Source organism: Brienomyrus brachyistius, chromosome 13 (genome assembly GCF_023856365.1).
Source record: "Brienomyrus brachyistius isolate T26 chromosome 13, BBRACH_0.4, whole genome shotgun sequence".
In the NCBI taxonomy this organism is placed as follows: Eukaryota; Metazoa; Chordata; class Actinopteri; order Osteoglossiformes; family Mormyridae; genus Brienomyrus; species Brienomyrus brachyistius.
Genome location: NC_064545.1, coordinates 294526 through 310029, shown reverse-complemented (window position 1 = coordinate 310029; position 15504 = coordinate 294526). Strand labels below are relative to the sequence as shown.

General features: G+C 41.6%; 1 protein-coding gene across 3 annotated transcripts in view; it reads right to left on the bottom strand.

Annotated features, from left to right (window-relative positions):
• Nucleotides 1-14621, bottom strand: part of LOC125706188 (carbohydrate sulfotransferase 8-like) — a 108778-nt gene extending 94157 nt beyond the window's left edge. For 2 of the 3 annotated variants that reach the window (XM_048972764.1, XM_048972765.1), the window contains exon 1: nt 13869-14621. The gene's annotated coding sequence lies outside the window, so the exon portion shown is untranslated. The remainder of the gene's footprint in view (nt 1-13868) is intronic. The other variant, XM_048972763.1, reaches the window with a different exon arrangement.
• Nucleotides 14622-15504: the final 883 nt, after the last annotated feature.

Genomic DNA, 15504 nt, shown 5'->3' with positions numbered 1-15504 from the left:
AAGGGATGGAAGAATTATTTAAAAGTATTATTTTTTACTACTATTACTATTGTATTCTTTTTACTTCTCAAACATTTACAGTTGCACTTATCTTTTTTAATTGAAAGTTACAGTTATTATATTCTTATGCAATTTACATACAGTAATTTTCACTAGACGTCATCAGAATCGTTTATTGCCAAGTACCTTTATATACAACGAATCTACTTTGGCGTGTGAAAGACAATCAAGACAACATAATTAATTATATACTGTTTTTTTGTTATATACATTTTTTGTGAAAAATGTGCATAGTGCACATTTACTTATTTATTTACTTGCATATATTCTATGTTTATTTAGTAATGTAATAAAATGTATAAACAAAGACAATTCATAACTAAAAATATAAATTATATAAGTGCTTGGGTTTTGTCTCCTGACAATCTGCAGAGCACAAAAGATTGTGGGAGTTTGAATCCTTTAGCATAAAGATGACGGATACTGGGTGTGTACAAAGCCAGTGGCTCCCTCTCTCAGCCTCATTAAGTAGGCTCTGTTTACAGTGAGGGAAAGATACCTTAAGTAACAGGCCCGTTCCCGTAATTTCTTTTAAAAAAGAGACACGTACTGAAAATTCACGATGGAAGGAAATCAAATGTATGCAAGTTACCTCAAATTGAAACCAAAAATTGCTGTGTATTGAATTTCTAAGTCATGGTGCTGCTTTTAGGAGAATATAGCTGCACAGAAATGACACTCGATTCTTTCTCATGGTTCCTAAGGCTTAAATTATTTCAGATGTGCTGGTATTGATTCCATCAGAATTACAGAATCAGTTTAGGGTGATGGTCACAGAAAAAGTGCCCAAATTCTAATGAAATGTCTTTGAAGACGTGCCACATTCTTCTGGCACGTAAAAAAGGCATCACAGCTTTGCAGTGTCCGTCATGTAGACACTTCGGCACATTAGATGGACGTGAAGCCGATTCCGATGAAGCACCTGTTCCGTCCTCGGAACTGTACCCCAGGAACTGAAGAGCACGTTTGGCTATAAATTTCACAGCCAGGGTTTGATGGCTCTGGTCTGGCTACACCAGTGCCTCATAACCGCGGATCATCAGCGGTCGTCTTAAATTACGGGGTCACAATGGAATGTCACAATGCGCCAAAAGCCGCCTGTGGACTCCGCGAAGCCCATTTCTACCGCGGACCATCGATGTTGTCTCATTCGTGTAAGGATACGGTGGAGAATCCTCGATAGTATGCTTCCATCGATCATTTGCAGTTGGAACGAGGAAACAAAGCCTCTCTCTGCAACATACAAGGGCTCTTGCCAGGTGACGTCTGGCCGGAGATCAGGGCTGCAATACGCCTCGTGAAAAACAGACATGGTTCATTTAGCTATGAGTCTCTGCAAAGCCCACACCTCTACCAATCCAGTTAATCAATAACGGAGGCTGTGCCTTCAACTTACTGATTCAAGGGATCCTGGCTTATAGGGTTTTGGAATGAATTGCAGATGACAAACAATGAAATGTGCTGCATGAATGTATCCCACTAGTGGGCTTTGGCTGCTCTGAGACCCTGAGCCCCTTTCTTCTTACCCATCTCTTCGCCACGATACAAATCCGTCACGTATTAAGCTTGCTGAAGCCACCCAAAAGGGGCTAAGTGAAAAAAGCAAGCTTAAACAGACATTTTTTCAGGCAAATCATAATCGCTTAAAAGGTGGTAATTACAATTAAGTGATGCCATAAAAATGGAAGTTTCTGCATACACACAGGGAGCATTGGATCGTGATGCATTTAAGTGCTATCAAAGATGCAGAGGCTTCAAATTACGTTTCTATACGGCATTTCTTCAATAAAATAACCACTTATACTTACTTATACTGACAATTAAATAATAGGCAGAATATTTCAAATATCTCTCCCAAAACGGTCGGTAAAATATACCCCAGAAAACAAATAAATGTACTCAGATCAGCTGTTTAACAGGTTGCTAAAAATGCACACATCATGAGTTATCTGGTAATCCTAGTGTCAATGTTTGATATGATTTAATTTAAAAGCCTATAGCTTGTGGATAGGATCCAGACCCTGGAACTCTGCATAGGGCCAACAGGTATAGACATGGATGGATGGGAGATTTGAGGTCTACAGTATATGTGAAGTCTTCTGTAATGAATGAATGACTTTAGTGTTATTGAAGAAGGTACGATGAAACTGGAAGACTGTCTTTGTCAGTGCAAGAAAGAAAAAAGCCAGGGAGGATACAAATACAAAACAAACAGGATGGATAGAATGTAAAATAAAGAGGCCTGTTCCCTTCATTTCATTCAATAGTGACACAGTCTGAAAACTGACGACAGCACATGGAATGATGTCACATGCATCCAACTTCAAGTTGAAACCAAAACCGCATCTGTAATTACCAGGGAGATGTGAAATGGTCAGTGGAATCTACGGAATTCCTGCTTCTGGTGTAACATGCTGGATTTCCATCTAGAAACATCACAAAAGCCCCCCACGCGTCTGTCCATGTTCATAAACCAGTGCTGCTTTTCCAACGAACAAAACTTTGCTAATCTTACTTCTATGCTCAAACTGTCAAGGGGGGGGGGGTTTAGAAAAGCACTTTGTTTTTGTTGTGTCTGGCTGCTGACTTTTTCAATAACCTGTCCAAACGCCGTGACATGGATACATAATAGGAAATACAATTTAATCCGGACCAAACAGAAAACAAGGAACCACAGTTTTTATTTTTTACTAGGGTTCCCAAATAGAGGGCCTGCTGGCCAAATTGTATCATCTGCAAACCTCCCCCCCCCCCAACAAATTTTATCATCACCCCCGCCCCCCCCCCCTCCATTCTGTCAAATTTTATCAGGGCTTTGTGCTGCTGATGTAAGTTGGCCCTCAGGGTATGTAATTGTGGCACCCTGTGTAATAAAGGGCAATTTGTGAAGGAACAATATAAAGTCGTGTGAGGAGCAGAGATAGGTGACCTGTCCAGTTAATCAGTGTCCTCCTGAGCAGGGAAAGGCTACTGCTCCCCTCGTTACTGAACGCCCATCTCCTGCAGGGGGCGTGTGCACAGGCTACGTTGCCCCTGTTTACATGCCGTGTGGAAACACAGGAAAGTGATCTGATTATGTGAACCGGGCCCCCTGCAGGGCACGACAGGCCACTGATTGGTGGTAATTAAACTATTCAGTTAATGGAAGGCTGATTGATTGTGTCTCCCAGGGCTCAGCATTCTTGGGTAATGTCGCAAATACTTCGAAAAGTTAATTAAATTGTGAGGTGGGGGAAATCGGATGAAGACATTGCAGTGAGCGAATGTTCCTGGACGGCGGCGAAATCTAAAGTAGGCAGAAAACGATAAAACAAGGCAGGAAAACAGAAGCGTAGCAGGTAACATCGTTTGGGATGAAGACCTGCACTATGCTTGCTGAGCTGACAGTGCCTGTTTACAGATTTATTCTGCTGAAGGATGTGTCCCCGCAATCCATCACCCCCCCCCCCTTTAATCCAAATGGCTGCACTCCAGTGCTCAGATGCCCCTGTCATGATAAAAACACTGTACCCCATCTCATCCGCTTCATATGAGCTCATCACTGGAGAAGCAAAGAAAAGCTGGTGAAGGACTCTTCTACCCGAGTGGCCGGCTTCTCAGTCATACCTCGTTTGTATGCACTTGTTTATATGTATGTAGATACATTCTTCCTCCAGTGACACGCCACACACACTCACTGCTCGCTTCTTGCACTCGCGCACAAGGCGCGGTTGGCTGAACACTGATGTAGTCGCCCTGGTCCCCTCCTGGGATCTGAACCAGCCCTGCAGTTTCCACGAGTTCCAGACTCGTGAAACGATCAGGCTCCGGATAAATTAGACTTGAGGCGTCTTCAGTTGGACAGAACAGGAGACAATGGAGGTAAACGCGTAACGTTGTTCATCTGCCTATTCCAATTTCCTCCTCTTTTTTTTCCTTCTTTTTTCCCTGATCCATTACACTCTTCCTTGCATGCCTAATCAAGTAGGCAGCTAATTACAGGAAACTCAGGTAAAACAGATGACTATAATTAACTTCAGAGTTCATTTCTGTTGGCTAATTGATCAATGCACTGTCACTTGGTCACTTAATTTGACCAGAATTATTACCCTGACAACTTAGGGATGAGGAAAAGATCCAAGAGCTGTCCGTTGAACTTGTCTTGCTGGAGCACAGCCCCATCTACAAATAGTGCAGGGCGTTGTTTGGGCCTTCAGAAGTTGACCTTGCCCGTGTGTGACTGAGCCATTCATCTCTGTGAAAGCAAAGTTAGTTTCACTGCTGAAATATGCTCCCCTCCTGGCTTATTCCACAACACACATTACACCTGAGCTCCGTGTGAGAAATGAACACTGTCACAATTTTGCTCACTGCTACATCAAACAGCAGAAAGACAGATGTGCTATAGTCAGGAAAAACGGACAGAGCAAAAACTGCAAATAATCTCATAATAATTTAATGACATTTGCTTTGTTTGGTTGAGGTTTTTGGTTGTTATTCTGAGGTTTGCCACAGTTTTAAAACCCTAGCCTTATATACAAGTATAAAAAAATTTCATGCCCACTATGTCCAGAGAATTAAACAAAAAAAATTCCACAGTAGCATGAATAGTTCTGATGCCAGGGTACATCTGTCTGACTCTCGTAGAAAGGGCTCATCACCAAAGTGCCGTGCATGGAGTCACCTGAAAATCTCCAGGATTACAGGAGATGTCAGCTTTGGTCTGTCTGTAGGGGAGGATTTTCAAATGTGAAAAAAAAAACATTACACTGTCCAACTCTCCCACAAGGTAGAGTTTGACCTGTAGAGAATAAACAAAGCAGTCAGCTTGACGGTGGATATGCTCTGCTCTCTAGGTGCTCAAGAGAGTACACTACCAGTCAAAAGGTTTCGCGCACGCTGAGATTTTCTACATTTGCATGTTACTCAGTTAACATTCACTAAAAATACATTCAATACTCTTCCTAACATAAATTGACAGTATGTTCACCATTTGATTACCTTCATTAGCAGGAAAATGTTCCTGATTCATCAAAATAACACCCTGTAGCACTTATAAGAGAAAAAATTTGAGGCATTCTTTCTACAAGAGACATTAAATACTGCTCTGTTGCATGGGAACTAAAACAGTTAACTAGCGCATTTAAAGTTAAAGAACAGCCTGACTAATGCCATCACCTCACAGGCAGTTAATAGGAGGTCAGACATGCACTGTTACATACTCCTTCCATGGTATAAAAGAAACTTGCTTTATTTAACTTGTATTCTCATTTATAGTTGTTCATGTTCAACTTTCCAGTGCTTAACAAGAAAAAAAATCTGCGGTTTATAAAATAAATATAAAAGTTGTGGGGCGGCATGGTGGTGCAGTGGTTAGCACTGTTGCCTCATACCTCTGGGACCCGGGTTCAAGTCTCCGCCTGGGTTACATGTGTGTGGAGTTTGCATGTTCTCCCCATGTCGTCGTGGGGTTTCCTCCGGGTACTCCGGTTTCCCCCCACAGTCCAAAAACATGCTGAGGCTAATTGGAGTTACTAAATTGCCCATAGGTGTGCATGTGAGAGTGACTGGTGTGTGAGTGCGCCCTGCGATGCGATGGGCTGGCCCCCCATCCTGGGTTGTTCCCTGCCTCATGCCCATTGCTTCTGGGATAGGCTCTGGACCCCCCGACCAAAGTAGGATAAGCGGTTTGGAAAATAGATGGATGGAAGTGTAGAAGTGGTAAAAATCTGTGGTGTGCAAAAGCTTTTGACTGGTAGTGTGGGGATGGGTGGGGGGGGTGAAAGTTTGAGACAGAAAAATGATCATTGAACATTAGGCCGAAAATCGACTTGACAGCGAGAGCAGAGATCCTTGCGGAGACATCCTCAGTAAACACGACCGAAAGTATTCCTTGTATTGCAGTATTGATCAATTTATGAGTATTTGAAGGACGGCACTGTACACTGCTCTGCTAAGAAGTAAAGAAGGAGGTTTGTTTTCAGGCAAAATAATGCTGAAGAATGCTTTCCACCCATACATCCAGGTTGATATACCAAAAGTTTCAGGTGACATAAGCTTCATTTTTCCTATAAGAAGGTAAATGACTGAAACTGCTGACCACTGCCATTATCAGCTAGCAGGCTGTCAGTTAGTTGCTCTCATTAGCTTAGCAAATTGTCCAGCTCCTGCACCAATCCTCCATTTCTGTTAGCGGGGTGTGTTACATGCTGCACCAGGTACGCAGTGAGCTCTAGCTTAATCACGCTATAAGAGCTAACTTAAATTAGATTGATCTTCCCTGTTGAATCATTTCCTCCTTTATGTTAGGCCATTTATTTATCATTGGCCTAGCAGAATCTCGTATCCTAGACAACCTGCATAATGAACTTGATTCATCAAAGCTTTCTCAACAGGGAAAAAATGTGTGTATCTGTATGTTTTTTTTTTTTACACAAATACTTCTTCCATAACTGCTTATCGAGTGCTGGGTTGGAACAAACCTCTAGTTTATCCCAGGAAGCACAGAGGCGGGAACTGCCCCAGATAGCGATGCGGGTAACACTTTTTAGTCATTTATAAACACATTCATAACCAATAATAACGCATTCATGAAGCATTATAAACATAGCTATAAATATTTATCAAAAGGCACAACACCTTATACCATTATGCATTATGAATACTTTATGAAGCTGTGATCTATAATGCATTATAGATACCTTTTAATGCATTATAATGGTCGGTATAAGCATTAAGGGTGCTTTGTTCTGCATTATGAAGGTATTCATAGTGCATTATAGATGAAAGCTTCATTAACCACTCATAAGTCATTATAAACAAGGCTATAATGTGCTATGTGTTTTCATAAATAGTTATATCCATGTTTATAATGCGCCTCCTGCCCTTAGCTTCCAGGATAGGCTCCGGACCCCCCACGACCCAGAAGGATAAGCGGTTTGGAAAATGGATGGATGGATGGATGTTTATAATGCTTTATAAATGCCTTATACTGCATCATGAATGTGTTTGTAAATTACTAAAAACATAACCTTAAGTAAAGTACTATCATTACATCATTTCTTTGTAGGGCACAGGGTCACATACAAAGTGCAATATAGTGACAACCATTTACCTAAACGCAGGTATTTGGTCTATGGAAGGCAATCCAGACAGATGGGGGGGGGGGGCAAGCCAATTGTCTGTGCACAGAGCCAGAGGTTAAGCCAGAATCTATGGCGCTACGCTGAGCCACACTACCAAATGTGCACTATATGGCCAAAAGTATGCAGACACCCCAATTAATCAGAGGAATCTATTTGATCCACGCCCACTGCTGCCACAGATGTATAATTAAGCACACAGTAATGCAATCTTTTGCAAAAAACGTTAGCAGCAGAATGGGTGGTTGTACAGGAGAGGTTAGCGACTTTCTACTTGGCACCATCTAAGGATGCCATCTTTCCAACAAGTCACCCTGCTACAGCTGTTCAACACAAGTAAAGTGATTGAGAAGGACAGAACATCTGGGAACCTGTTCAGGTGTGAAGCGGTCGGCCACACAGCAAGGGACCTGATAACCCAACATCTATACCCAACTTGGATGGCAACAACCCCAGCAATGCTGCAGCATCTAATGGAAAGCTTTCCCATAAAAGGCTATTAAAGCAACAATGAACTGACCATCTTCATATTAATACCCATAGTTTCAGAATTAGATGTTGGACAAGCTGGTGTCCATAGACTTTTGGTGATATAATGTAAGGGAAGCATGTCCCTAAAAGCAGGCTCATGATATATCAGATATAATATGCCCACCTTATTATAAATAATCGTTATACCACTCTTTGTACTTCAGAAAAGTTCACCTACTATTTTCATCTGTTACGTATTGTACTGTATTTCCCCCCCACTTCAAATTTCTAACAACAACAATAATAATTATAAAAATTGACATTTTTCTACAAACTTACACAGGCTTCTAAGGCATGAATTTGAGATTCAGAGAACACTAAGTTAACTACATTTCCCCCTGGAAGCTGTATGAAATTGTGAAGCATTGCTCAAAATCCACAACCCAAGAAACAAAATATGAAAACAAAATAAATCTTCCTTGGCATCAGCTCCCATTACAGTAACCCTGAGGAAACGTGAACTGCCACGCTAAAGAAGATGCTAAAGTGAACATGGCCTCTGCAGGTGCATTTGTACAGGTGTGGTTAATTAAGCAAATAACGACCCATAATGATTAGGAGCCATGAATAAACAGGCCCGGCTGGCTACTCGCTACTATGACAAGGAGAAAATATCTCAGTGACAGTGAGTGAAGGAGGATTGTTAGAGCGTGTTTGAGAAAGACCTCAAATTGTGGACTTGAGGAAGAGACATCCTGCAGTGCTGTTAGTATTAATACTGGTTTTAATACTCAAGTCTGCAGTGAAAAACACCATGAACCAGGGCAACTGTGATGTCCATGCATGGATTTCAAGTGCAAGGTAAAACAAATGAATAGCTGTCAACCAGTTAACTGCAAATGTCAATTTATGATGTGAAGAGGCAGTTTCATCCCATAGAATCTGGTGAGAACTTCACAGAGAAGGATAGTGTGGTCGCATGGTAGTGCATACATTCCCTAGTGAATCTAAAATATGCATTTTTTTGTGAATAAGGAAGGGGGGGCAGGCAGTGGTCTCACTGAACAGTGGGAGAAAGTCATATGGTTGGATGAGTCATACTTCACCCTGTTCTCGATACGCAGACGAGTAAATGTGTGGTATGTTCCAAAAAAGCCTGCCAGCTCGACTGATTGTGTCCCAAAGTGTTCTGGCAACTCTGTTGTGGTGTGGGGCATGTTCTCTTGGCACGGTTTTGGTCCACTCCGTCCCTTACAGAAGAGAACTGGGGCCAAGAATAATCAATCCATTCCAAATGATCAGATTCATCCATATCTCTTCTACCAACGGCCCTATCCACTGCGCGAGTAATCACCAGATGGTTTAATGAGTGTGTTCACCATATGCCCAGGCTGTTACAGTCACTAGATCACAACCCAAATGAGTACTTGTAGTGGACAGAAGTACAGCCTCACCAGTGCTGGACAAAATGCCAAATGGTGGAAATTCCCATGGAAAGACAGTGTTGCAGAGATCGAGACACGCCCAGTATCTATGCCAAGGTTCACTGGAGCTTTTTGCATAGTTAACGGTGTCCCAAAATCATATCGATGGGCTGTTTAGATTTGCATTTCCTCTATTGTGCTAACAGCCTATAGATACATACTGATACACATCCAAGGTTTTGGTGCTTTATCTGAGACCTGGCGGAAGCTAGCTGGTATAGTAGTCAGAAGGAGCCCCAGGTGGTGTGTTGCGATCCTGCGTTACTGAAGCAGATTTCTGCCGCAACCTCCAGACGACAATCCCCCCCATCAGCATATCCTCCCACACCAGTCGCTCGCATTGTACTATCCTTCAATCTAATAATCTTTAGCGTCATAAATATCTCCTCTCATATTCTCATTGACTATAAACACTTTCGCGTCTGGAGGAAGCTGCTTTGGCTTGATTGTGTCAGGCAATTGACCAAAACCGTCAACAAGACCGAAAAACCATGACTCTAAGTGGAAATGTAAGCGGTTTGTTTTAATACATAATAGCTCTTCCATGCTCCCTGCAAATGGTGAGCATCCATTAGCATAACACTAAAAAATGTATGAACCTTCCCAGGAGGCTTATTTTCGCAGAATTAAGAAGGCCGCTAGAAGCATCCGCAGCCACGGGGGTTAGAAATTACCTTCTGTACCACCCAATTTTTAATGTTTCGAATGGCCGGTGAGACTCTCTCTGCCTCCATGAAGAGGACCCAAATAACAAAACAAGCATTTGTCTTTTGGTGAGAAGGGCACTGAGGCTCTTGACACATCTCATCCAGAATGTCTTCTAAGTATCTCCTGAGTACTGGTGGGCTAAGTTAATGTGGCACATGCATATTTTAGTTAGTTCCCTTTGAACATATTTTTGACAAAGTTACTCTATGGACTGGGAACACACAGTAGTAATAGCCATATTTTTAACCCATGGCATTGATGTGGCAGGAATTCTTGTGTCTGTAAATTCCCTTGTGGTACCTCTCTGTCACTTTAATAATGCCTGCTTTCTCTGCGCTGTTTTCCATAAGCACAGCAAAGCAGGGAAAAGAATGTGTGGGGGTGTTGCCTGCGAATCGTCATGAGTGTGCAGATCACCAGCCCAGAGGAGGAAAGGTGTATGAGATGGCACTATTTATAGCTAGGAGAGAAATTATTCAGCGAGATCCAAAGTGGAGCGTATAGCTCTTCCTTGACAGCCGACGTGGTAGGATGAGAAAAGGAGGATGCATCCTCTGCCTGCGCTCTCCCCCCAAAGCACGGGCTGCTTAATGGAAGCCGCAAAGCGGAGTCGGAGCTTTGAAGCTGCTCGGCGTCTGTCACAATCCCGTTGCTTTTGTTCTCAGGTAGCTTCCCTTTTACTGTCGCACGACAAGCCGCCTCTGCGTGGGACGGAGCTCCGGATTAGATCCTGGAACGTGGACAGAACGTCTCCCTGGCATTCTACCGTAGGATACATGAGCTCATGGGAGTTTCACTTACACAAAAATGTTCTGAGGGCAGAAAGAAAATGATTTGGTTCAGAGAGATAGCCAATCAGAACTTGGTCAAATGCCACACCAACCAATCAGATGGCTTGGTCCTGCCTCCTCTAGTTGCATGAACCCACCTCCCCTGCGATCTGATTGGTTCAGAGAGATAAGCAATCATTTTTCATTCTGCCCTCAGAACACTCTTGTGTAAGTAAAATTGCCACGGCTGATACATGATGACATTTCGTCTGGTCTGGCCTTCCTTGGCGCAGAAGTGGGATCTGCCTTCAAATGCTCTATTCTTTAACTGAAGTACAAATGTGTGCTTTACACGAGTGTGAACATCAAATAGTATGACGGCCTTCTGGTCATGTGATTCATCAGAAATCTATGAGGTTACAGTGGAGGACCATGTGACACAAGCGATGCCAAAAATCTCCAGTGCACGTGTGCGCACACGCATATATGTGTACACATGCATCTCGGTGGTGCCCAGCAGGACTTGGAGCACTCGGCTCCTCAGCTTTGCAGAACTAGTGTACACTCCTAGGCCATCTGGACCGCTCTGTGCCAGGCTCTGTGGCCCGGAGCCAGGTACGGATCCTCGCAGCACCGCTACCGAGTTTTCGCCCGCCTCAGCGCTGCGCTGCTGCTGATCGTGTGCTGATTGATGTTGTTCTGTTATGCTCATCGCTTGGGAGTATGGATTTGTGTGGCTTCAAACAAGCACTTCAGTGCATCCAGGGCTGCTGAGTTATTGACCTCTTGATGTGGTTCTGATGTGTCTAGCGTGTAGTGCACATAATTCTGTTATAGTATAGCTGCTGACAATGCATCATAACCAGCAGGCGCGTAAGATATCAGGATTCATGGGTTGGTTCCTTCATCAGTACTGTGTATTGTTAATTTGGTGTAAATGGCTGTGTTTGTTGCTACAGACCATCTAGTTTGTAACACAAAATTAATGCAATGCTCAAGGTTCATCGGAATTAATCACACCGGCTTCGCTGATGCTGACCAACGCTTTCTCGCAGAGCTGTCAGGAAAATTCTTCTGTGTAGCTGATGGCAGCAAAAATGATTCTTAATAACCAGAGAAACGTGCTATTATCCATTTATCGGTTCCACCCGGGTGCCATTCAAGTTATTAACGGAAAAATGTTCTCTGCGTGGGAAATTAATGAAAGTGATAAAACACATAATCTACTAAATACCTGACTGAGTTGGTAATAACGTGCCTTTGCCATCTAAACAAATGGCAATTAAACGAAACTCTTGAAATGTATGCGAAGAACATAATCAGCATAGATGTAATGAGCAGAGTTTGTTTCTGGTTTCCACCAAATGAGAAGAATGAAGCACGTTCACCAGGGCACAGGTCTGCTTGGAGAACTTGTCTGTCCAAGAAGACGCTGAAAAGGTACTTGGAACTTCATATGATCCAGAATTTATATCGGTTTTCCCCTTTATGAACAAAGCAATGGAAACTGCTTTTGAACCAGATTCTAATACAGGATATACTTAAAGTGCAGACTGCTTTCAAAATACTGCACATTTCCAGCTCCCCTGAACTCCACTACGAAGCAGCTGTTTGGACCATCTTAAAAGTTTTTTTTTTTTTTTTTTTTTTTAATATAACCTTTATACTTTGTTCCATGTAGAATTCCTTTGATCACAGCAACAGGTACAGAGAATGTGGCCTCAGTTTGCATATCTAAAAGCCTAAGAGTAACCAGAATGATTTTGTCTGTTCCCTAATTGTGTAATTCATGCTATGACAAAAGTACAATTTACTTCAGAGAAAACTGCAATTTACTTCAGAGAAAACCTAGCTATTACGGTGCCTAGAACAATTACGCTTGTTAGCGCATTTTAACTCTGACAATAAACATTACATTTTAAACTAGATTCTAATATGTTTCGCTCCATCCATCTTTCATCTATTGATCTTAAAACCGTTTATCCTGGTTAGGCGGGATTATGAAAACACAAAGTTAAAATTATGTTTAATAATTTCAGTAGTCCTCCTATTATATCCTAGTATAACCAGCGCATGTGTTTTGTGATGCAGACGCATAGATATCCTTTCAACGCATGTAAAATGGGAAGGTTACCAACTTGATTTCACCATCGTGTTGGAAATGAAATTTTGATCCGTCATCGCAAGCTCCGACCTTTACATAAGCCGTGATTCCACATTGGACAGAGTACATGGTTACAAATAATAACAAGTGCTTCAAAAACATTTATAGGCGTAATGAAAAAAATATCATATTATTACAACTCCGGATAATCTGACATTTTAGTTTTCCACGTTTATCTCTTAGTTATCAGGTATCGCTTACTTTATGAGATGATGGAAGTACATTAATTTTTCTGTCAGACCATTACTAATCTGGGAGATGCTCCTGTATATTAAAATAATTTATCACTGACTGAAATTTATCAATTAATGGTACTGAAGTTCTCTACAACATTGACAGCGCCAGTCCCAAAAAGAAATGGCTGTCGGACTCCTACAAGAAAGTTAAACACACTCGGAAACAAGTTTTGTCCTTGTGAAGATCTACTTGGGAAACCCCAGGTAACTTGCATAAACCAAATATGAAAAATTATGTAGCATGAATCTAAAGTTGTTATGATTAGATTCGACCCGTTTACTAAGTTTTGAAAATGCTACAAGAAGTTTATTTCTACTACTTTCATGCGAAAGACTTGACTTTGATCGAAGGTTTAGCCTGTGGAAAAGTTTACGTATCTGTTGTCGCTCTGTAACCCTATTACTGAACTACTATTAGGTACTTTAATATCGATTTACAGTAATTGCTGTAATTTTTTTGTGCTGCGTCAAATAAAACAGGAAAACAAGTGTAATTCACCCCTTCATGTACCGAAGACATTACAGTATGATTACAGTAATGGTTCTTCCTAATAAAATAAAACTGAGCAATAATTACATAATGCCTACATCTGATATTTCGATCGATCGGATTGTAAATACTTCATATATCCCGAGACTAATACCAGGTAAACATACCCTAACATTCGCTGTCCAAACGCATCCCATATATTCTCGCAGGTCACATTAAAAGTATTCCGTTTCAGTGTATTATATTCTGAACAGAGAATATATACGTCCAAATGCGTTTCATGACCCAGTATTTATATATTAGCATTTTTATATTGCAAAATGGGTGTCTATCGTAATATATATGAGGCAGATAAAGTACTCACCTTTAAGGTGTCGACAATTACCATAGAGGTGGGAACCAGTTAGCCAAGTACCGCTTTTCTGCAGTTTCTATAAGGAGTCTTCCCCTTTACTTGGATTTAGCAAGTCTTCCTCGGCACTAGCTTAAGACAGCTGACAGTTTCTTAAAAGTGACATCAGTTTGACGGTGCAGGATAGTTTAAACAAATCTCACGGTGTCTTCTTTTCATGAATCGCGCCCTGCGATGCATGGTTTCCTACGGATAGTTTTGAGTTCGAGCCGATTTATAAAAAGGTTGTCTGGAAAGGCAGGCAGATGCGAAAGTAGGAGCGGCTGGAAGGTAATACCATATCGCTCTCCTGCTGCTGCTTACGTCCCGGAAAGTCTCCGAGGAAAGTGATGCGGGCTTTATGCCTCCAGGCACCCGCTACAATGACAGTCCTCGCCGGCTCCGGAGATCACGTGGAACGCCGATAAACCGTGCGGAGAGATCTGCTTGTTAAAAGGGTACTTACTGGCTGGCAGATCCCCAGTCTCCATAAATGTCATGAGCTGTCTCTTTCTTTAAAAATAGCATCATGACTGCTTATTAAAGTAGCGCTCTTCGTGAAGACCAGCTGGTTATGACGAGCGGTATTCTGCCCGTGGTATCCATGCTGCTGCATATAGATGTGTGACCAGCGAGGTTGCTTATCTCTATCTCCTGGGGTAGGTGTGTCCGTCGACTTCAAGCAGATGAAGATGCAGTGCTCGGAACCGCCGGTGTCAGAAGCAGGTGTAACGTTATTTAAAGACAAAGAATAACTCGAGCGAATTTGTTTATTATCGATGAACTTATTGTGACTCTTTTTCTCTGTTTTTAGCAAACTTCATAAGAGATATTCGTTCTATTGTTAAATGTTTTTTTCTCATTTTCGCTTAAGAAAAGTTAATCAAAATGAAGAAATAAGATTAATCTTCTTATAGGTTCTTTGCGATTAAGATTCAAACCCTAAAACAGACTTAACTTTCCACTGGTAACTGCTGTGGTTGATGATTTTGACATAGTTAGACCATTATTGTCATTCGTGACTAGACTGTTCTGCTATAGTACATTTTTATCTAGTATATTTTACTTGAAATGTTTCCAGCTCTAGGCTACACACACGTCTTTTTTAACTGCATGATTTAATGCCCAATTTAATAGCGTATTTTTTGCATATGTTTAGGTGGGTTTGTCAGGTAGGTTTGTCATCGAGCCCTTGAGGAAGAACATTAACCCCAATTGCAGGGATGTTCAGTGACCTTGCACTCTGACCCCAAAGCTTGTTCTCACCTTTAAATACATGTGTGCCTGTACGGCCCACGAAGGGCAAGATGGAATATGCATGAACTATTAAATTTCCCCATGGGGATGTATAAACTACCTGTGTTGTATCTCTCTGTCACTCATTCATTTTGCATTCACAGAACATTCAAAGAGCACGTAAGTATACCTTAACTTCCTAGTATACGTTAACAGCTTTATTATACGTTAATAAACATTATACGATAATACAATTATAATTTTTGCTATCATATAATGTTCATTACTAATGTATATTAAAACTGTTATGGTATGATTAGGATGTTATGGTATACTTACGAAGGTGCAGTTAATGTAAAACGTTATATGTAAA